We start from the raw sequence: 23,015 nt of genomic DNA, 5'->3' as shown, positions 1-23,015 counted from the left end.
TAGATAAATTCACAGTGCTTGCCATACCCACAGTCTCTTCAAAGGATAACTTTAACCCTCCACCCCACCCCAACACTCTGGATTCCTGCTGAGAACCACATGATTCAGCTCTTCTGGCCAAGCTGACTGGATCAGGGGAGGCCCTGACCCAAGGCTAGCTCACTCACAGGCTGGCAAGGGTCTTATGATGTTGGCTAGTCTCAAAAGTTCAGTCTAAACAGAGGCAGTAGTATTTAACTGAGCCATTCAGATGTTTTGTTTTGGGAATTGCAACTGAGAAGGATAGAAAAGATAAACCAGAGAAGTGTGGTATAGACACGTGTACAATGATGAACACATTGCATTGGCATATTAGAAATGCTGCAGATCCCTATTGTTTAGCTTCCTGGCCCTGCCTCAGAATCAGCTATGCTTCAGTAGTGGCCTCTGCGAAACCTACCCCTTCTCTCGTTTGTTATTCTTTTGTTTCCACTGTGTTCTTAATATATGCTCTTCCTATCTTTCACTTACATGAGCATAAGTAAGTCACAACCACTTGGAATCATAGGCCCTTTGATGCCTGATAGGAGCAAAAAACAGTGGGTGGTCTAGGGACATCATGGATCAGTCACAACTCAGGAGGAAGAGATTAGGAATGGGGACTCAGGCTCCCAGCTGTGAGCTGCTTCAACTTCTATACTAATGGACAAGTTTTGTGTGTGTGTGTGTGTGTGTGTTTTGACAAGTTTCCTTAAAAAACACAACAAAAACCCAGATTTTACATTTTAGAGCAGTTTTAGCTTCATGGAGAATTTAGAAAGTACAGAAAGTTCCAATATACCCTTGATTCCGACTCCATACACAGAATTTTTATTTTAAAATATATTACATATAATATAAATATATTTATAATATAAAATATAATGGTTAATATTATAATAAAACAATTATATTGTATGTAAATATATATTTGTATAATATAAACATAAATAGAACACATTTTATTAAAATATATTTATATGTATATTTTAAATATATATTTTAGGTAAAATATGTCTATTTTTACTCATATATATACTATGAACAAAATACTATAGCATATATGTACGAACAAAATACTATACACACACACACACACACACACATACACTATGAACAAAAAAAAAAAAAATCAAGGAGGGCAGCCCTGGTGGCTCCTCAGTTTAGCGCCACCTTCAGCCCAGGGTGTGATCCTGGAGACCTGGAATTGAGTTCCACATCAAGTTCCCTGCGTGGGGCCTGCTTCTCCCTCTGCCTGTGTGTCTGCCTCTCTCTCTCTGTGTCTCTCATGAATAAATAAATAAAATCCTTAAAAAAAAAATCAAAGAGAAATTTCATCTTATTGAGTTGGGTGTTACTCTACAAAGGTTTTTAGAATTTATGACCAGTAGTCCCCTCTTTAACCTCATTATTAACCTGCTTCCCTTATTAACCTTACTGCCTTTTTTTTTTTTTTAAGATTTTATTTATTCATGAGAGACACATACAGAGAGGCAGAGACATAAGCAGAGGGAAAAGGATTTGGGACTTGATCCTAAGACCCTGGGATCACGACCTGAGCTAAAGGCAGACGCTTAGCCATTGAGCCACCCAGGTGCCCCTGCCTCACCTTCTATATTCTTATATTTATTGCAAACCTACCCTGACTTAGAGTTCCTGTGTGTTTCTGTATGGAATTATTAGGGTATGGATCATGTTAACTTTCTTTTCTCTTAGCCTTGGGTATCCTCTTCCTTTTTCAGCAATAGTAAAGGACTCAAGCCCACTCACAAAAATAAACATGAGGAATGAGTTCTACTCTTTCCCAATTCAGTTTCTTCTTTAAGATGTCTTAAGGAATAGCAAGTGGAGTCACAGAGCGACTTGGCTTAGTTATGTTGGTTGTGTCTAGACCAGTGGGAGAAAATAAGAGATGTTTGCTATGTCCAAGAAACTCACACATTCTGAGCATCCCCCTTTTTTCTTTCCCCATATGATCTCAGCCTGTGTCTTCTATGCAGACACACCCTGGATCGTCTCTCTTGTGATCACAAGAATATCAAAACTGTCCAGCCACTTCCTCTTTATGATGCCTGCGTCTTGAAGTATCATGCTGAGTGAGCCATATTCTTGCTGACTGTGTCATGTCCTTATAATTCTACTGGCGTATTATATTCTGTTTCCACTAATAAAACAAATATACAAAATATGCCCAACATGCATAATTGCATACTCATACCTTTTTTTTTTAAGATTTTATTTATTCATTCATGAGAGAGACACAGAGAGAGAGAGGCAGAGACACAGGCAGAGGGAGAAGTAGGCTCCATGCAGGGAGCCTGATGTGGGACTCGATCCTAGGACTCCAGGACCATGCCCTGAGCTGAAGGCAGATGCTCAACTGCTGAGCCACCCAGGCATCCTTCATACCTTTTTCTTTTCTTTCTTTTTTTTTTTAAAGATTTTATTTATTTATTCATGAGAGACACAAAGAGGCAGAGACACAGAGGGAAAAGCAGGCTCCCTGCAGGGACCAGGCCCTGGGCTGAAGGGAGGCGTTAAACCGAAGGGACCAGGCCCTGGGCTGAAGGGAGGCGTTAAACCGCTGAGCCACCCGGGCTGCCCCATCATACCTTTTTCTTGATGAAAGTTCTAGATGGTTCCTTCATCAAGTACTTCTTGAATACCTACCATATGCCAGACCTTTCATGATCTGAACTCTGGGTATCTCTCTGGTTTCCTCATTTCTTGCTATAGTAATTCTAAACTGCTTGTATTCCTCACAAATATTTCATTATCTTTTATATCTTCATTCACTTATGTTGTCTCTGTCTAGAACATGCTTCCCCCATTTACCTGGCTAACTCCTATTCATCCTTCTGTTACCTACTTATGTACACTCTCCTTTGGGAAGCTACTCTGTACTGTTTTTCTTTACTCAGGCTGGGTGATATTTGCCTCTACTGGGCTCTCATGCCACCTTATGCATATCTTCACTTACCATTTCATAGTGACTCTATCTGTGCCCTTGGGGGAGGGACAAAAACCTTCTCATTTTTGTTTCTGCAGTTCTTAGAACAGTGCATGTTATAGAATATATATATAGTAAACACTTGTGGAACTACATAGAATCAGTCATGGCATGTCAAATAGAAAATATTGTAGAATCTCTAGGCAATCCTTGGTTACATTTAACATTGTTTTTTATTGCTGGAGATCATTTACCCAAGTCTCCAACAAGGATGACCTTAGCATCTGTTGTAACAATGTGTTAATCATGAGTTACAGGAACACCACCTGTTTTTTTTTTTTTTTTTAACATTTATTTATTTATTTATTGATGAGAGACACAGAGAGAGGGAGGCAGAGACATAGGCAGTGGGAGAAGTGGGCTCCATGCAGGGAGTCCGATGTAGGACTCCATCCTGCATCCTGGGATCACACCCTGAGTGGAAGGCAGACAACCACTGAGCCACCCAGGCATCCCACACCACCTGGTTTTTACTGTATGAGGGCTGACCAGGATTTTGCCAGTGTGGAGAAATGTGCTTGAATGTAGTGCTGTCCCAACTTCTGAAGTCAGTCAATGGATATAATTATAAAGACCTTCTTTTTTAAAAAAAAGATTTTATATATTTATTATGAGAGACATAGAGGCAGAGACATAGGTAGAGGGAGAAGCAGGCCTCCTATGGGGAGCCTGATGTGGGACTCAATCCCAGGACCCAGGGGTCATGACCTGAGCCAAAGGCAGACACTCAACCACTGAACCACCCTGTTGCCCCTAAAGACTTAATATGAGTATCTGTAGTGTGGTCCAGCCCACAATCAAATGCCAGGGCTCTCACAGACCCTCCAATACCCCAAGTGGATGGGTATAAGGGAAACCAAGCATAAGTCCACCTGTCTGGGACCTAGATAGACCTATGTCTAATATAGAACTGGTACTCTGTAAATACTTGCTGAATGAGTGAAACATTAGAATAAATGTATTCAATTATATGTAAAGGAAACCATGGTTTGGCACCTTGTAATTCTGTGGACAATCAAAATTGTGCTAGGGGCACAGCTAACGGTTAAAGCTAAGGAGAGATGATGCTAAGGAAAAAGTTTTCCTGTGGGCCTCTGTATACCAGTCTCCAACCTTTACTCTACTAGGAAAAGAGAATGGGAAACTAAGCTATGCAGCAATGAAATACAATTTTTGTTGAGTCTTGATTTTGCTTTCCTTATGTGTGCAGCTGTACAATTTCTTACAGATCTATTAGGTCTGATTCAGAGAGAAAGAGAGATTCAGTGAGAAGGAGAGCCAGAATGAGGAGGTGGAGGCAGGAAGGGAGGAAAAGAGTGGGAGAAAGAGAGAGAGAGAGAAAGAGAGAGAGACACTGAGAGACACAGAGAGGCAGAGAGAGAGGGAGCCAGAGGAGTCAAAGAGAATCTCAGATCTTGAGGCTCAGGGTATTCTGAGCCTGGTGCTGGGTCTGGCCTGAGCCAGCTTTGCAGTCTAGATGTATTGCCCTTGGAGCTTAAAGTTTGCTTATGAATGAGATGTTTGGACCAAATAATTTTTAACCTCTCTTCTGGTTCTAAAATTTCACACTTTCTTTGTGGTTTGAAATAGCTAGGGGTTTTCCTGAATTCTGCAGGTGTTTCCTGGGTGAGTTGAAAGCTGAATATAAATAGATTGAATTGTAGATGAGGCAGTTCAAGTTCTTTGAGTTTTAGCTAAAGACTGCAGTTGTTTGACAATCAAATTTCCATGGAGATTAGTATTTAGTTCTTATTTCTTCACACATGAAAAACAAAATGGACATGCTATAAAACATTAAAAGAATCCATTTCTTTTCCTGTCATAGTCGCTATTAATCCTAGAATGAACTCTGTGATTGATACGGAGACAGGCCTCATTTTTATAAAATAACAAATTTCAGGGGTACCTGGCTGGCTCATTTGGAAGAGTGTGAGCCCCATGTTAGGTGTAGAGATTATTTAAATTTAAAAAATAAATACATAAAATGACAAATTTCAACAAAGTGGCTTTTTTTTTAAAGGACTTTATTTTTTTTAAGAGCAGTTTAGGGTTCACAGCAAAATTGAGAGAGAGATACAGAGATAACTCACTCCCAGCTCCCACACATGTATAGGCTCCCCCATTATCAACACCCCATCCACCAGAGTGCAGTTGAAGTACCTACATTGACACATCATAATTACTCAAAAGTCCATAGTTTACTCTTGGTGTTATACATGCTGTAGGTATGGACAATTGTGTAATGACATGTAGCCATTGTTACATCACACAGAGTTTTTTCACTGCCCTGAAAATCATCTGTGTTCTGCTTGCTCATCCCCACTGTCACCCCAGCATTCACTGATATTCTTATTCTCTCTGTCCATACTTTTGCCTTTTTCAGGATGTTATATAGTTGGACTCATAGAGTGTGTAGCCTTTTCCAGATTGCTCCATGTATTTTCATGGCTTGATAGCTCATTTCTATTTAGCACTGAATAATAGTCCATTGTCTGAATGTACCACAGTTTATTTATTCATTCACCTACTGAAGGGTATCTTGGTTGCTTCCAAGTTTTGCAATTATGAATAAAGCTACTATAAACATCTGTGTTTTTTGTGTAGACCTAAATTTTCAACTCCTTTGTGTAAATACCAAGGTTTGTGATTGCTGGATCATATGGTAAGAATGTGTGTGTGTGTGTTTTTTTAATGCGTTTCATTTTGTAAGAAACAACCAGATTGACTTCCAAACTCGCTATTACCATTTTGCGTTTCCACAAGCAATGAGTGTGAGTTTCTGTTGCTTCTCATCCTTAACGATGTCCTGAATTTTGGCCATTCTAATAGGTATATAGTGGTATCTCTTTGATGTCTTAATTTCCATTTCCCTGATGCTATATGATATGGAGCATCTTTTCATATACTTATTTGCCATTTGTATATCTTCTTTTATGAAGTGTCTTTTAAGATCTTTGGTCTATTTTTTAAATCAGGTTGTTTGTTTCTTGTTGAATTTTAAGAGTTCGTCTATTTTAGATAATAATCCTTTATCAGGTGTGTCTTTTGCAAATATTTTCTCCCAGTCCTTTACAAAGCAGAAATTTTTAATTTTAATGAAGCCCAACTTATTATTTATTTCATGAGCCATGCCTTTGGCGATGTATCTAAAAAGATATCAGCATACCCAAAGTCAACTAGATTTTCTCCTGTGTTATTTTCCAGGAGTTACATGGTTTTGTGCTTTGCATTTTAGATTTGTGATCCATTAGAATTTAGTTTTCTGAAGTTGTAAGGTCTGCGTTCCATTTTTTTTTTTTTTTTGAGAGGGATTGTTTGTGTGTTTGTTTTGCATGTGGATGTCCAGTTATTCTAGCACCATTAACTGAAAAGACCATTTTGGCTATATTGTATTACCGCTATCATGTTCTTTGTCAAACATCAGTTTACTGTATTTATGTGGATCTATTTCTGGCTTCTCTGTTCTGTCTCATTGATCTATTTGTTTATTCTTTTACCAATACCACAGTGTCTTGATTACTATAGTTTTATAGTAAAGTCTGGAAGTCAGATAGTGTCTGTCCTCAAACTTTGTTCTTCAGGATTGTGTTGGCTAAAAGGAGTCTTTTGTCTCTCCACATAAACTTTATTTTTTTTTAAATTTTTACTTATTTATGATAGTCACACACACAGAGAGAGAGAGAGGCAGAGACACAGGCAGAAGGAGAAGCAGGCTCCATGCACCGGGAGCCCGATGTGGGATTCGATCCCGGGTCTCCAGGATCGCGCCCTGGGCCAAAGGCAGGCGCCAAACCACTGCGCCACCCAGGGATCCCTCCACATAAACTTTAAAATCAGTATGTCAATATCTATAAAATAACTTGCTGGGATTTTGATTGGGATGGCATTAAATCTGTAGATCAAGTTGGGAAGAACTGGCATCTTGACAGCATTGAGTTTTCCTAATCATGAATGTGGAATACCTTTTTACCTATTTAGTTCTTTGATTTTATTCACCAGAGTTTTGTAGTTCTCCTCATATAAATCTTTAGCATGTCTTGTTTCAATTTATACCTCAAAATGAGGGGTTTTTAAGGTAAATAGTATTGTGTTTATAATTTCAAATTCCCCTTGTTCATTGCTGGTGGTAACTTTTTATATTGTGTGCTTAATGTATTGTCCATAATTATACATCCATATATGCACATACTATTCATACGTATGCCAGGCTGTCGTGTAGATGATGGAGATGAAACAATGAAAAAATAGACAGGTTGGAGCTTCCTGGGAAGAGAGAAAAAAATGTCATGTAGTAACTGTGCTGAGCACCGTTAATTGTTAATGAAAGGAGGGGAGAATCCCAAGCAGAGGGCACAGACTTTGAGAAGTCTTGTGCTGGAGAGAGTCTGGCAGTTTTGAAGAACTGAAGGCCAGTGGTGTTGGACCACAAAAAAGCAAGGGGTGGGAGTATGGGGAGAGATGAAGCTGGAGAGGTGGGCAGGAGCTGTGTCTCTGTAGACCAAGGCTTGGGTCGGGGTGTGGGGACTGGGGTAGAGGAGACCATGGATGGTTACAACAGTCAATTTCAGAGACCTCTACGCAAGCTTCTCTTCCATCACCAGGTGCAAACAGGTGCCTTTCTCTCACAGCTCTCTCCTACATAGAAAGTATACACACACACTAGTGGGGAAGAACAAAACCACACTGAGATAGAGCCCAGGGCAAGGCCAGGCCCACTGTCCAGCTCTGGTCTCCCTTCACCATAGAGGTCTCACAAAGGGTGTCACTCATTCATGACTGGGCAAAAAGATCAATGTTCAGGTGTTTGTAGACTTTCAGCATTGTTCACAAAGATTGTAACCATAAATACAAATCTGTGACTGTCAAGCCACTCTATTATATGTGTGTGTGTATATATATATACATATATATATACACATATTTATTGGACAAATATAATCATAAAATGTTGATGTTTTGCATCTTGCCTTTTTCTTTTTTAAGATTTTTATTTATTTATTCATGAGAGACACAGAGAGGCAAAGGGAGAAGCAGGCTCCCTGCGGGGAGCCCGATGTGGGACTCAATCCCAGGACCCCAGAATTACAACATGAGCGAAAGGCAGACACTCAACCACTGAGCCATCCAGGTGCTCCCAACTTGCCTTTTTTAAATTAACAGAATCTTTTCATGTCAGTGCATATAGACCTACTTTATTCTTTTTTAGTATTCCATTGTATAGATGTACCTTAATCTGTTAATTATATATTACTATAGTTATATTAACCTTTTTATTAATGTAGATGTATATTAACCTTTGTGTCATTTCTAAATTTTTCACTTTTACAAACAATGCTGCAGAACAACTTTGGAAAGAATTATGTGTATTTTTTTAGTGTCTCATGGGAAAAATATCTAGATATAGATTTTCTGAGTCATAGATATGCATATTTTATAAACTTTTGGTTTTATTTAAAAAGTAACACTTTTATATAAAAATTGTGAAATATAGAAATACATACAGTACAAAATCAAAAGTTTGCCGCCTTCCCAGTTTGGTATGCATCCCTGAAATATATATTTTATGTTGTGAAAGAAATTACCAAGTTTCTCTCTAAAAACATTGCATCTTCTTATCTTCATCACCAATATATGAAAACACCTGATTGTCTACTTTCTTCCCAACCCATATTAACAACCCTTTCAATCTTTTCAAATTCAGTACACAAAATTTTAAATTGTATCTTAAATTTGAATTTTTTTAAAGCATTAATGAGATTGGACATCTTATGTTTAACTTTTTTTAATGGTGCTTCTGTGATTTGTGTATTCTTTTTTTTTTTTAAGATTTTATTTATTTATTTATTCGAGAGAGAGAGAGAGAGAGAGAGAGAGGCAGAGACACAGGCAGAGGGAGAAGCAGGCTCCATGCAAGGAGCCTGACTTGGGACCCGATCCTGAGACTCCAGGATCAAACCCTGGGCCGAAGGCAGGCACCAAACCGGTGAGCCACCCAGGGATCCCCTGCCTATTATTTTCTTTTGCCTATTTTGCTACTGGGTTGTTTATTTTTTTCTTATTTAATTTGTAAGAGTTCTTTATAATTAAGGAAATTAGTTTGTTACAAATTATTTTGGCCAGTTTGTATTTTGACTTTGTTTATGATGTATTTTGCCACCCAGAAGTTTTTAAATTTTCTGTAAACATTTTTTTTTGGCTATCCTTTCTTCCAAATGTAGGGCCTAGGCCACCTTTTGTAGCTCCTTTTAACAGCTAAAATTCAGGTAAAAAGATACTTTAAAAAAAAAAAAAAAGGAGGGGCTGATAGGATAAGGAGGTATCCTGGAGCCCAAGAGTAAACACTTCAGTTCAGAAGCAGGCCAACAGGATTTTTTTTCTTAGGTGACTCAACAGCCTATGAGGTGTCCTGCTCATTTGCCCTCAGACTTGGCTCACTACAGGGTCTCCCCTACACCCTGGCTCCTACCCTCTCCCTGCTCTTTACTCCCAGGTCTCTTATTTCCAGGGCCAAGAATCTCCCCTCTAGCTCCCATCATTCATGAGGCTGTATGACTCCCAGTCCCTCCAGCGCAAGCCCCATTTGTCTAATATGAATGACGTTTTGGAAGCAGTTATGTGTATATTAGATTAATCCTGTCTACAGACATGCATAATTGGGGGAGGGGAGAATAATTAATCACAAGCAGAAGTTGTACAAGATGTTCTTTCAATCAGGTTTAAAGAACTTCCAATTAGAACTAAGCTATTAGAAACATTGGTCACTTATTACTCTGCTTAAAAACCTTTAATGAATTCCAGTCTTCTGCAGTATAAAGGTCAAACTGCCTAGCATGGCATGTGAGTTCTTTCACATCCTGGTCTTAACCTATTTTTTTTTCAGCACTATCATGAGCACTTTGATTCCTCACATATTTATTAACTAGTACTGCCTAACAGGTATTGTTCTAGATTCAGGAATTAATGGTGTCCCCTTCTCTTAACAGGGGTTTCAGGCTAGATGGAGAGACACATAATCCCAGGAAAACAAAGCAGGGTGGCCAGGGAGGACTTTTTTGAAAAGGGGACATTTAAACTGAGACCTGAGGTGTGAGAAGGAACCAGCCTTAAGGAGAGTTGGGGATCAGGGGAGGATGCTCTGGGCAGTGGGCTCAGTAATAGCCTTTGAAGTTAGAGTTTGGGGGTGTCCTAGGCTGACACAGTGAGAACTCAGAATTGAGAAGATGCTAGTGAGGTGATACTAAACCCAAGGGGGCAGGAACTAAAGCACACAGTGCGTTGTAGATATAGTAAAAGAATACAGATGAAGCACAATGAGGTCTTTAAATTTGGAGGTAGGATGGCATAGGGGTAGTGACAATACCATGTTATGGCCTTTAAACTTTATCTCATTTATCTGGGTAACTACCCTTTGATGTACATATTATTTTTATTGAAGTATAGTTAAAACACAATGTTACATTATTGGTTTCAGGTGTACAACATAGTGATTGGACAAGTCTTCGTGTTATGCTATGCTCACCACAAGTGTAGCTACTATCTGTCACTCTACAGCCCAATTACAGTACCATTGACTATTGACATATGTATTATTAATAACCAGTTTTATGAATAAGGATCCTGAGAGAGGAAGTTGGATAATTTTCTCAAGGTGACGCCATTGCAAAGTGTTGGAGTCACTGGGTCTGTCTGACTCCAAAGCCCATGCTCTTAACCTTGACTCTGGATTCTACATTGTCTAATTGCTTTATTTTGTAAGTGAGAAAATTGAAATTCAAAGAGATTAAAAATATGTTAGAATGAGTAGGAGGATGTGAGGCACTGTTCAAAAAAAATTGAACCTTTCCATCTGGAAGGATAAAGAATGAACTTTTTATCTAGTGAAAGCTCAGAAAGCTATGAAGCACATGAAGAGGGCAACGTGGACTTCATTACATAAATAAGAACTCAGAGGCATTTTTTTGCAGCTCAAAGAAGTAGTTATAGGTAAAAAAAAGGAAGTACTTTTTACACAATGGACAATAAATATATGAAGCTGATTATCCCAGATACAGATTGAAAGTTAAGTAAATTTAGAGTAACTTTTATGAAGGCTGTACAGTGAGTTAGCTAGACAAAACCTCTTTTGTATAAAGAGCACTAAAATATCAATGAAATTTTCTGTAATAAAAACTTAAATAAGAATATTAGGAAAAATTAGAAAGGGGAAATTAACTCTGTATGATAAAAAATGAAAACAGTTTTAGGTGTGTGATAATTTTGCAATATTCAAAAATTTTAGTTGTGTATTAAGAAATAAACTCATGGATTTTTTTTTAAGGATTTTATTTACTTATTCATGAGAGACACAGAGAGGCAGAGGCATAGACAGAGGGAGAAGCCGGCTCCCCAGGGGGAGCCTGATGCAGGACTCAGTCCCAGGACCCAGGGATCATGACCTGAGCCAAAGGCAGAGACACTCAACCACTGAGCCACCCAGGTACCCCTCATGAATGTTTTTTTTTTTTTTTTTTTAATTTATTTATTCATGAGAGACACAGCCAGAGGGAGAAGCAGGCTCCATGTAGGAGCCTGATGAGGGACTTGATCCTGGGACTTCAGGATCACACCCTGGGCCAAAGGCAGGCGCTAAACCGCTGAGCCACCCAGGGATCCCTGGATTTTTTTAAATGAGAACCAGTGGTTGTGGGGGGGATAGAAGGAAAGAATATCCTTCCTCACTTACCGTAGACAGAAATTCTAATTGACAGGGAGATTCATCTCAGTCTTCTAGAAGGGTGTGGTCAAGTCAGTGCTAGGATACCAGCTTGACATCTGAATAAAAGACTGAGGCACAAGTTCTGTCAGAACTTCAGTTTGCCTGTGCTGCATTTATCTTTCAAAATATTCTCTCAGCATATACAGTTGAAGTAGTTTTTGCTCAAAAACAGATGTCCTTTCTTTCATAAACTATGAGAGTTTTCTACCTAAAATCTAGCGGAAGTTGATTTTGATGTTTCTGTTATCCCTTTTGTCCTATCAGTTCCTCTCAGTCCTGTTGAGAACTCAAACCAGTCAGTTTGGATGGTCTTCTTTGTCAATTCAGTAATACTATTTTGCACCTTAGGGCTGTCACACTTGAGGGAAAAGAGTGTACTCTTGTTCTCTCTAGAAGTTTGGGAATTGTTGAGATAGTGCTTTATAACCTCAATATCTACTTTTTTCTGCTTCTTGGTTCTCTAGTAGTTGTCTCATCATGCTGAAGGCACAAGCATCACTTGTGCAACTCTCCTCTTCTTTTAGGGTAACTCTGGGGCCACCTGCCTCGTTGGTGTTTAGCATCCATTTAGTTGTGCTTTCTATATATCAAATGAACACTGTGGCCTTATATAATTAGCCTAACCTGTTGTATATGCATTTAAAAATATTAATGCTACAAAATGAAAATTGTAGGTTTTGTTTGAACAATTTTTATGGGGATTCTGTTGATCAAAGTCTACTCAAGCTACAGGCAGAGGGATAGGTAGTACGTAAGATATAAATGTGAACACATTTTATGAACCTTAGAAGCTCTTCATGTTTAAGCATGTTCTCTTCGTTTTTGAAGTATCCTCCTTTTGATTTTTTTTTATTTTTTTATTTTTTTTATTTATGATAGTCACAGAGAGAGAGAGGCAGAGACATAGGCAGAGGGAAAAGCAGGCTCCATGCACCAGGAGCCTGACGTGGGATTCGATCCCGGGTCTCCAGGATCGCGCCCTGGGCCAAAGGCAGGCGCCAAACCGCTGCACCACCCAGGGATCCCTATCCTCCTTTTGAGAAATGTTGTTTCATTTGGGCAAACCAGCTTGAATTTGAAGTGTGGATGACTGGGTTATTTTTTTCCACTCATGCTTGTAGTTGGGTAGCTAATTAAATTATTTTCAAATCTCTTTCTTGCTTCTGTCTTGACTGGCTTTCTGCATAACATTCCTTCACATTTCCAATCTGTGGAAGCTCTGTGGCTCCTACAGACTCATCTACTCATTTATTCATTCACTCAACAGACATCTTCTTGAGCATCTATCTGCTAACTATTGGGCCAGGAATGGAAGCGAAGCCAGTGGATAAATCACAGATCTGGTCCTCAAGGAAGTTTCAACTAGTTAAAGAGACGGGCATGTATAAATATAATAATAATGGAATGTGGCAAGTACATAGAGATAAAAACCAGATATTGTGGATGGTCCAAGTGGGAGCTCCTGCCTTTACATGGTGGTCCAGGAAAGCTTCCTGGAGGTCATGACACTGAAATTGAGTTTTTAGAGTGGGTTGTTCATGAGAGACACCTAATTCTGGGAAATGAACAAGGGGTAGTGGAAGGGGAGGTGGGCGGGGGATTGGAGTGACTGGGTGATGGGCACTGATGGGGGCACTTGGCGGGATGAGCACTGGGTGTTATGCCATATGTTGGCAAATTGAACTCCAATAAAAAAATTAAAAAAAAATAAAGTGGGTTGTATTTTTAAAGGTCTGCCTTATTCAAGAAAGGTTATAAAAGTTTCTTTTGACAAAGGTTTAATAATTAGAAGAAAAAAAACATCAGAGACATAAAGTCAGAGGTATGGGTAAGAACAATGTATATAATAATGATCCGATATATTTACTCAGTTTTGAAATACACATTGTTTTTTCACATTAGGAATGCATTTTATCATTGATGGTGTCTTAGATTTGATGAAATAGGATGTTCATTTATTCAGTAGATGGTTGTTGGGCGTCGATTGCGGATCAGACACTATGTTTAGCCTTGGGTATCAGTTTTGAGCAAAATAAATACAGTCCCTGCCCTCATAGGCACCCAGTAATGCAAGACCTTAGGGGATTATATGAATGCTTTATCCTGAGTTATTAAGGGTTTTAAGCAAGGGTGAGACATTAGCATATTTTTCCATTTCAAAACGACCACTCTAGGGCAGCCTGGGTGGCTCAGCGGTTTAGCACTGCCTTCAGCCCAGGGCATGATCCTGGAGACCCAGAATCTAGTCCCATATTGGGCTCCCTGCATGGGGCCTGCTTCTCCCTCTGCCTGTGTCTCTGCCTTTCTCTCTGTCTCTCTGTCTCTGTGTGTCTCATGAAAAAATAAATAAAATCTTAAACAAACAAACAAAAACGACTACTCTGGCTGCTGAATTGGGAATGTGGGAGAGACTTGATAAGAGAGTATTTCCAGCATCAGAGTAAGATTATGATGCTAGGACTTGGGTGTTGGCAGTGGAGGTGGAGAGAGATGGATTGAAGTTAGTTGTATGTTAGAGGTAGGACTTAATGATGGATTTGATGCAGGAGAGTGTAGGAGAGTATCCGTTTTCTCCCAAGAGCATCTAACTAGCTGGGTAGAGATGCCTATTACTGAGATGTGAATACTACAGGAAGGACAGATTTAAAAGTATGTGGAAACAAAGACTTCTGTTTAGGGCTTGTTAAATTTAAATACCTATAAGACATCTAAATAGAAATCTTAGCTAGTTATATGGGTCTGTGGATTTGGAGTTCAATGGAAAGAACTGGGCTAGAAGATAGAAATATGGGAAAAAATTGGTATTTAAACTCATGAAGGAATAAAAAAAATAAACTCATGAAGGTGGGTGGAATACAGTATAAATATAAAAATGGTGATTTCTAATAATATTAATATTAATGAAGAAGATACCTGATACTTATTGCCTTCTATGTGCTAAACACTGTTCTGAATACTTTACATATATTAACAGATTTAATCCTTATGATATGGGACACCTGGGTGGCTCAGCAGTTGAGCGTCTGCCTTTTGGCCAGGGTGTGATCTCGGGGTCTGGGATCGAGCCTCACATCAGGCTCCCTGCATGGAGCCTGCTTCTCCCTCACCTGTATCTCTGCCTCTCTCTCTTGCTGTGTCTCTCATGAGTAAATAAATAAAAATGTTTTTAAAAAATCCTTATGATAACTCCAGTTAGTAGGTGTTATTGTTACTCTCATTGTCAGTGAGGCACAGGAACACCTCAGAGCTAGTAAACAATAACATCCGAATAGTCTAGTCCTATAGCCTGAACCCTTAATACTATATTAGAAGAAAGAACAGAGCCAGCTCAGGGATCTGGGCAATTCCAGTATTTAGAGGTAAGACAGAGAAGCTGGATCTGGCACAAGAGACTGAAAAGGAGTGATAGAGAATGATTTGAGGGAACCGTGAAGATGGGGTATCTCAGAAACCAAGTAAAAAAATGTTCCAGGTATGCGCTAAGGTCAGTGTCAAAAGCTGCTGAAAGGTGGGTGCTTAAAGGACACATAGGCATGAAGTGGTTGATGAGGATGGGGGAGGGGTTTCCCAGATTTGGGAAGTAAAAGAGATAGGGGAGAGCCGCATGGTGCTTGCAGTTGTTAGAGGCTGAAGGACAAGCCAGGAATGATGAGAGATGAGCCTGGAGAAGTTGGCAGGGACTAGATTATGAAAGACCTGTAATGTGTCCCAAGTTAGCAACAGACCATGATCTTAGCCAGAGGTGTCTGTCCCCAAAGCTGGGAGCAAAACAAAGGGAGCCACCTGTTATAAATGGAGGGAACTGCATACCGATGTCTACTTAACTATATTGTCTCATATAGTTTATATGCTGTCTGATTCCTTCAAAATTTATCTCTTTGAGACATTTTACTTGAGATTTAAAAATTATCCATGACTTCTTTCAGCACCAAATCATTTATCAAAATGATAGATGTTCTGTGTGGGAGGAAGACCTCTATCTATCCAGAGGCCTATACATATTTAACATGACCCTGTATACTAGTCTCTAAATTGGGAGCAAGTGTTGAAAATGGTAGGAAGGTGTGAGTTTTGCTTAATTGGGCAACTTTGGTCACAATCAGGAGAAAGTGATTTATTTGGATTACATTGATCTTATTCTTCCTTGTACATTCTAAGCATCTTGAACTTCAGGATCATCTTGGGTTTGAATCCTGTCTCTGTTCTGTCACTTATTAGCTGAGTGACTTTGGGACCAGTTATTTAACCTCTCTCAGGCTGTTTATTGAATGAGGAACCTCTTTAATAACAATTATAAAGATTATTGCAAGAGTTAAGTAAAAGACAGGAAAGTGAAACAAAGCATAGCGAAATAAGGGCCTTGTGATGAAAATGATCAATGTTTCCTTTCTTTGTTGGTGATTGTATTTTACTTTTATTTTACTTATTTAAAAATTTAAAATTTATCCTCAAATACCATTAGCTAATTATAGATGAAAATAGTTATTTTTTCTTGATGCACATATTAAGACTGCACTTGTAAAGTGAGACCTACTTCCAAAAATAATCTTTACAGAGATGTTAAAGAACTACAGTGTCTAAAAATATTCATTCCAAAGCTCTGCCATCTCATATAAAATTCTAGAAAAATAAGATTATTTAAGTTTTGCTCTTGATGGTAACAAAACATATCCAATAATTTGAAGAGTTCTTATTTTCTTCATAAGTTTAAAATAATTTCAATACCTGCTAGAAACTGACAAATTCAATTTACTTTTAAACCATGCACATTTCACAGCACATGCTGGGTAACTTCAAGAGTAACAAAAATAAAAAATCATAAATCAACCTTATCATTTTGTTCATTTATAGAAGTAAGTGAAGCTGGAATCATTCACCTATTAAAATTTTAGTCTTTAGCATCCTCAGATGATTTTTTGCTATTATTTCCTAAACTTATTTTTGGCAGAGCCTCAGTCTCTGGTCAGAGCCAGTTGGAATACTGCAGAATGGATGCCATGCTGATTACTGTGGCTTTGACACATTATCTTAGATGAGACATTCTTAAGTTTCACTTGATGACATGGATCAGTTTAATAGCTCTTTTGAGTATGATACCAAGAGAAACAGTTTTGGATGGAGGAGGGGAGTTTCTTCTTAATAAGATCTGTATTAACAAGGGGGAAACATGGTAAAGTGGAAAGAACATTTGGCTTTTAGAATAAAGATTTGAATCATAGCTCTACCTACTATTAAGGTCTGAGCCTCAATATCTGTTAAAATGGGTTAGTAATGAGGTTATGGTGATGATCGGATGAAATTATAGATGTAAAATATCTAGGCCTCTACTGACAGAGAAAAAATGCTCTCATTCCTTACAATCTTCATCAAGTTCCACAAAGCAAGGTTGGTGTTTGTCATTTCCCTCACCAACAGCATTGTTATGGAGCTCCAGCAGGGGCACAGAACATGTTTGCCCTTCACTTCCAGTCCTACCCAGGATGCACCGTGTGTTCACCCCCAGCCCATCTCTTCTCTTTCCTGCCATTTTAGTGTGACCCCTTATCCTGCTGTAATACTCTGGTTTACCTTTCTTCCTGTCTGTTTCCCCCACTTTGTTGCTCCAGCAGATGGCTGGTGGAAGCGGTGGTCACAATACTTCCTTCACCTTCTGAGTGAGGAATCTGTGGTAGGGTTGGGAGTGCAGAAGTCTGTTCTAGAAGTGAGGAGTAGCTTCCACTTTAAACATATGAATCATGAAGGGATGGAGGCATGAGTTTGTGTGATGGGGAAGAAGAAAGAGTATTTCATTACTTCTTTACTCCCTACATGCCTGGCTCTTTGCTTTCTATCATCACATTGTGATTTCCTATGTAACTCAACCATCTAATGTTGCTCGCATTTTTCTTTATTTCTGGAACTTATAGACCCTTCTAGAAGATTTTGAGACCTTTTGCTAGTATTTCTTTTAGTCTACCGTCTTAGGGTACAATGTCTGAGGCCAAGAACATTCTTATAACAAAGGTTCATTCACAAATTATTATAGGCAGGCCCTGTGTTAAGTGCTGAAGAGACAAGGATAAAGAAGATATATTCCTACCTCCAAGGAGCTCACGGTTGCTGAAGCGATATTAGGCACGCAAAGTTTTCATTTAGTGGGATAAGAATTCTAGTGAAGATTGTATGAAGTAATGGGGACATTGAGAATGGAGTGCCGAAGGTGAGGAACGGCTTTTAAGAGGAGATGGGTGGTACTTTAACACAGACATGAAGGATAAATAGGAGTTTGCTGGCTGAAAAAGGGAGGGATTGTGTTTCAGATCTATATATATATTTCCACCATCTGGAACACAATCTATATGCATAATATACATATATGTAATATATGTATATATGTGCATGTGTGTGTATGTATACATATGTATATATGTGCATTATGTGCTTTAGGGTAGTAGTACTTGATTTTTTTTTATTTTTATTTTTTAAAGATTTTATTTATTCGTAGAGATGCAGAGAGAGAGAGAGGCAGAGACATAGGCAGAGGGAGAAGCAGGCTCCACGCAGAGAGCCTGACGTGGGACTCGATCCAGGGTCTCCAGATCACGCCCTGGGCTGCAGGCGGTGCTAAACTTCTGCACCACCGGGGCTGCCAGATTTTTTTTTTTATACCAAAACATACCCTAAGGGTTATATGAGTTACTTAGTAACCATGTAAGTATCAATGTTAGTATAGAATTTAGAGGAGGGGCTGTTGATAATTCAGGATTTTTCTCCTGCTTCAGTTCATATCCTAGGAGGACACTTATTATTTGTCATAGCCTTGTTTAAATTGTCACATAAAGCATTCATTTTTGTAGACATTCAGGAACCAAGGCAGATCCTATGTTGTCAGGCTGCTTATGGTTTAATGGGGGAGCTAGGAAAGATGTGCACATGTGCTGTCTGAGAAGTGAGTAATGTATGTGGGAGTTTGGGAGAGGGGAGAGAATCACATGGGTCAGATTTTTGGGGGTTCCAGGGACTGATCATTTGCTCTATTAGTGCTGTCAGTCTTATTCCCAAAGTGTCTGATGCTTCAGAAAAACTGCTCTTGGGGCCCACACCTCAGAATTCCTTGACTGACAAAGTGCAAGTTAGCGAAATTTCTAGTGAGTCATCTGCATTAATCAGGAACCTCTTGAATGTTGCAAGAGGACACAAAAAGAAAGATGACTGGTACCTCTTTACATTTGCAGGGATAGGCGTAATCCCTAAGAAGGTAGGAGGGCCATGCTAGGCTGAGCTGGCACTGCCTGTGCCCCTCGTTGAAAGTGCCAGTGCAGGCATGTCCCCCAAACCCACCTTTCCAGTGCTCTTCTTTTTTTTTTTTAATTTTTATTTATTTATGATAGTCACACAGAGAGAGAGAGAGAGAGAGAGAGAGAGAGGCGGAGACATAGGCAGAGGGAGAAGCAGGCTCCATGCACCAGGAGCCTGATATGGGATTCGATCCCGGGTCTCCAGGATCGCGCCCTGGGCCAAAGGCAGGCGCTAAACCGCTGCGCCACCCAGGGATCCCTCCAGTACTCTTCTATTGGACTCTGTCAGTATTTCCTCTTCATTGCCAGGCAGGCCCTACTAAACTGTACTACAGAAGGACAGATGGTTTGATTTTCCTTGTAAGCTATTATGCAGCTTAAATCTGTGCTAGCATTATTTACTCAGATTTTGCCTATCATCATAAAATTTAGCCCATCTCTCTTTTGTCCTTACTCACCTTTCTAATGAGGTGTTCCTTTGAATTGTCATAAATCTTCTTTGATATGTTTACCTTTTAATATTATCTCTTTTAAGCCTCTTAATCTTTTCTTCATCTCCTATAGTTTTTTGGCTTTGGTTACAGTACCTCAGGTCCTACTAAATTTTTGCTTTCCCTTCTCCTATTGGTTCCTACAGCAATGTTTACTCTGCCTACTACTTCAAGGATCTCTCTTGGTCTCTGACTCCTGTCCCATCTCAACTGTGTTTTGTGGCCTCAGGAAAAATCCTGAGGTAGGCCTCTGAAGTTTGCCTCTGCTGCTTCTCCTCCCAGTTCTCCCATCTTTTTTCCATACCTTATCCTACCTCTGTCTTAAATTACATCAACACAGATGTGCTGCTCATCAACCATGGGCAAGGATCTTGACCAACCTTATAGAGGATTCCAAAATGGCCTTAAGGAGTATGTAACCTGGTGTGGGAGGTAGATAGATCCATAAATAACTAAAATAAGGTCTGAGGTATTATAAATGAGATTTTTGAGGGACAAAATTAGAGTAGTGTGAGTAGGAGAAGGGAATGAGGAGCCTTGCAGGAGAGTCTCACCCTCTACTAGCTAGTGATGACACAGCAGAGTTGCATGACATCGGCCCCTCCCTTGTCTTGCTGGGAGCTGTGTCCAGTCTGATTCACTTTGGCTAGGGTTATCTTTTTCCTAACTGCTCTGTTTTCCCAGGAAATCCTGAACAGACTTAGTGGGTATGTGTGTCCACTCCTGTTTCTGACTCTGTCTGACTCTTGCTGTCGTGTTCCATTTCCAGGTTTCTCATAAGATCTTGAGGCCTTGTCTTCCCGCTGCAGTCTTCTGGCAGTCTCTTGCCACTGGCTGTGGCTGGACAAGTTCAGTCCTATTTCTCAGGGCTGCTATGTGTATCCTTACTGGGGACCTAGGGAAAAAGTAGAAGGTAGGGTTGGAGGTGACAGAGGCAATAAGAAGGGGGCATTGTCAGGTTGGAATTTCTTTCGTTTTCAGCAACTAAGGCATATATGTATATGCTTTATGTGTGTGTGTGTGTGTGTATATATATATATATATATATATTATATTTATGTATATAAGTTGCTGGGAAAAAATATTTATTTATTTATTTCCCAGACTGACCCAGTTCCAGTATAGTTGTTTTTGCAGAGTCACCAATCTCCTCGGTTAAGATGGAAAAGAACCATAAAAAGACAATGGTAATAATAGACGGAGTTCTGACCTATTTCTCCTTGGATACTTTCCCAAGAGATAGAGATAGGATAATGGGGAATTTGGTTATCAGGGTGATGTTTGATGTTTAAATATCTTGCCCGTGGTGAGTGTTAAGGGTCTTGGCCTCTCTGTGCTATCTCTAAGTGTTGCTAGCTCTTGGAAATCTAGCCTTTGGCAAAGTATGCACTCAAAGTGTTTCCAAAACACTTGTGGAAACCTGAGCCAGAACTTGGTATTGTTAAATAACAGGAAGGTGTTTCTTTCTAGGTTTAGTTGAAAATATCCTCATATTTAGAGCAGGTCAGTCATGCTTCTGCAAATTCACTTGAACCCATTTTGCTTTTTGTGCTTTCATCGTCAAGATGATAGGTCACTTCATGTCTCTGAATCTCATATATTGCATATCTCTCCTGGAACCAGTCAATCCTTCCAGAGAAAGTTATGTAAATACTGGCTTTCTAAAGTGAACTTCAGAGTGGGAGCCGCTGGTACACAGAAATGTTTCTTGAATGAGTAAAATTTTAGTAACCTTTAGTAAAGGTTTAGTAACCTCTAGTGAATTTAGTAACAGCTATTACTCAGCTAATGGACTGTGCATCTGGGACAGAAATTATAAAACAAATTTCTGTAGCATATTTGACATAGCATTAGTAATCATTTTTTATGGAATATACACTTGGTAACAATCTCAACCTGTATGCATATATTGATTTATGCTTTTCACAAGGTTTCTTTGTATGAAAGCCCTTGAGATGATCTAAATGAGTACTGCTATAATCCCCATTTTACAGATGCCTGAAATAAAGGCTAAGATGCCAGTATGGTACTCCTGGGAATTAGACTTTATAACATAGTTCAGTACTCTTTCTTTGCAAACTGTTCAGACAAGTTTTTATAAATCTAATAATAAGAGAAAAGTAAAGAAATCACAAGTTTTCTTTACCATACAAATTCTATTCAATTTAAGAAGATACCCTTTATTTTGAGATTCTTCCATTAAATACTAAGTGCCCAGCTGTGAAGTGGCTATGTACGTAGACACTTGATGTAGTATTGAACAAGGCAGACATGGAGCTTTATTCAAATGGAGGAGGAGAAATAAAAAAAGAAAATAAACAAGCAATCATAGAACAGTGAGTAAGTACAGGTAATAATAAGAGCTTGAAGAAAATAAAATAGAGAAAGGCTGGTGGTGGTGATATTTTTATATGTGATATACTCCTGAAAATGAGCTTCAAGGTTTAATGTACATAAAGAGAGATTCCTTCCTGAGGAATCCAAGCAATCATAAAACATTTCTTCGGTTTGGTGTTTGGAGGACTCACTCATGTTAATGTATATTTTTCTTTTTCTTCAAAATTGACCCAAAGCCTCAAATTGGCTTAAGTCCAGAGAATGTCTAGTTGAGGCTAAAGATTTGCTGGTTCAGGAAGCCCTGATGATTGATTACCATACTTCTTTTTTTTTTTTTTAATTTTTATTTATTTATGATAGTCACAGAGAGAGAGAGAGAGAGGCAGAGACATAGGCAGAGGGAGAAGCAGGCTCCATGCACCGGGAGCCTGATGTGGGATTCGATCCCGGGTCTCCAGGATCGCGCCCTGGGCCAAAGGCAGGCGCCAAACCGCTGCGCTACCCAGGGATCCCCGATTACCATACTTCTTTCATGATATTAAGGTTCTGAGAGCCAAACTTACTGCTAATCAGATATACCATTTCACTTTTCTTTATATAATAATGAAGGCAAAATACTAGACAATGTTGCTTTCTTAATTTTTTTTTCAATTGGCAGCAGAGCTTTCTTCAAAGGAAATTCCAGATGCCCAGTCCATAAAACAGCTGTGGCTCCAGGTCACAAGCTTATTCTCCTCTTTTCCACACCTTAATGGTCCCTAAGGAATACTTGAGAAGTCACCAAGTCTTTGCAGAACACAGGATGAAAACCACAACCAAAGATTCAAATTGTAAATCCTGCCATAAAAAGAGAGCTATGTTGTTGAAGCTGGCAGAGCCACTAATACCAGAGCTTCACATTCATGTTTTGACATTTTTAAAAGTTCAACATTCAGTGAAAAAATAGATTTATTTGTACATTTTTACTTAAAATTACATTTTCAGGTAGCATTTACTATGTAAAGCAAATTCAAACTTTAATTGTAGCTGTTTATTCAGAGTAACTTTTTTTCCTCCAATTTTTTTGAGATAGAATTGACATACAGCACTATATAAGTTTAAGGTGTAAAATAGAATGATTTGACTTA

At 39.1% G+C, this 23,015-nt stretch overlaps 1 protein-coding gene across 4 annotated transcripts in view; it reads left to right on the top strand.

The window, feature by feature from the left end:
• MYO5A (myosin VA) overlaps positions 1–23,015 on the top strand; it is a 191,859-nt gene that overhangs the window by 42,258 nt on the left and 126,586 nt on the right. The window lies entirely within an intron of this gene.

This window comes from Canis lupus, chromosome 30 (genome assembly GCF_003254725.2).
Source record: "Canis lupus dingo isolate Sandy chromosome 30, ASM325472v2, whole genome shotgun sequence".
In the NCBI taxonomy this organism is placed as follows: domain Eukaryota; kingdom Metazoa; phylum Chordata; class Mammalia; order Carnivora; family Canidae; genus Canis; species Canis lupus.
The sequence above is the reverse complement of the archived record's forward strand: the minus strand, read 5'-3'. Positions and strand labels throughout refer to the sequence as shown.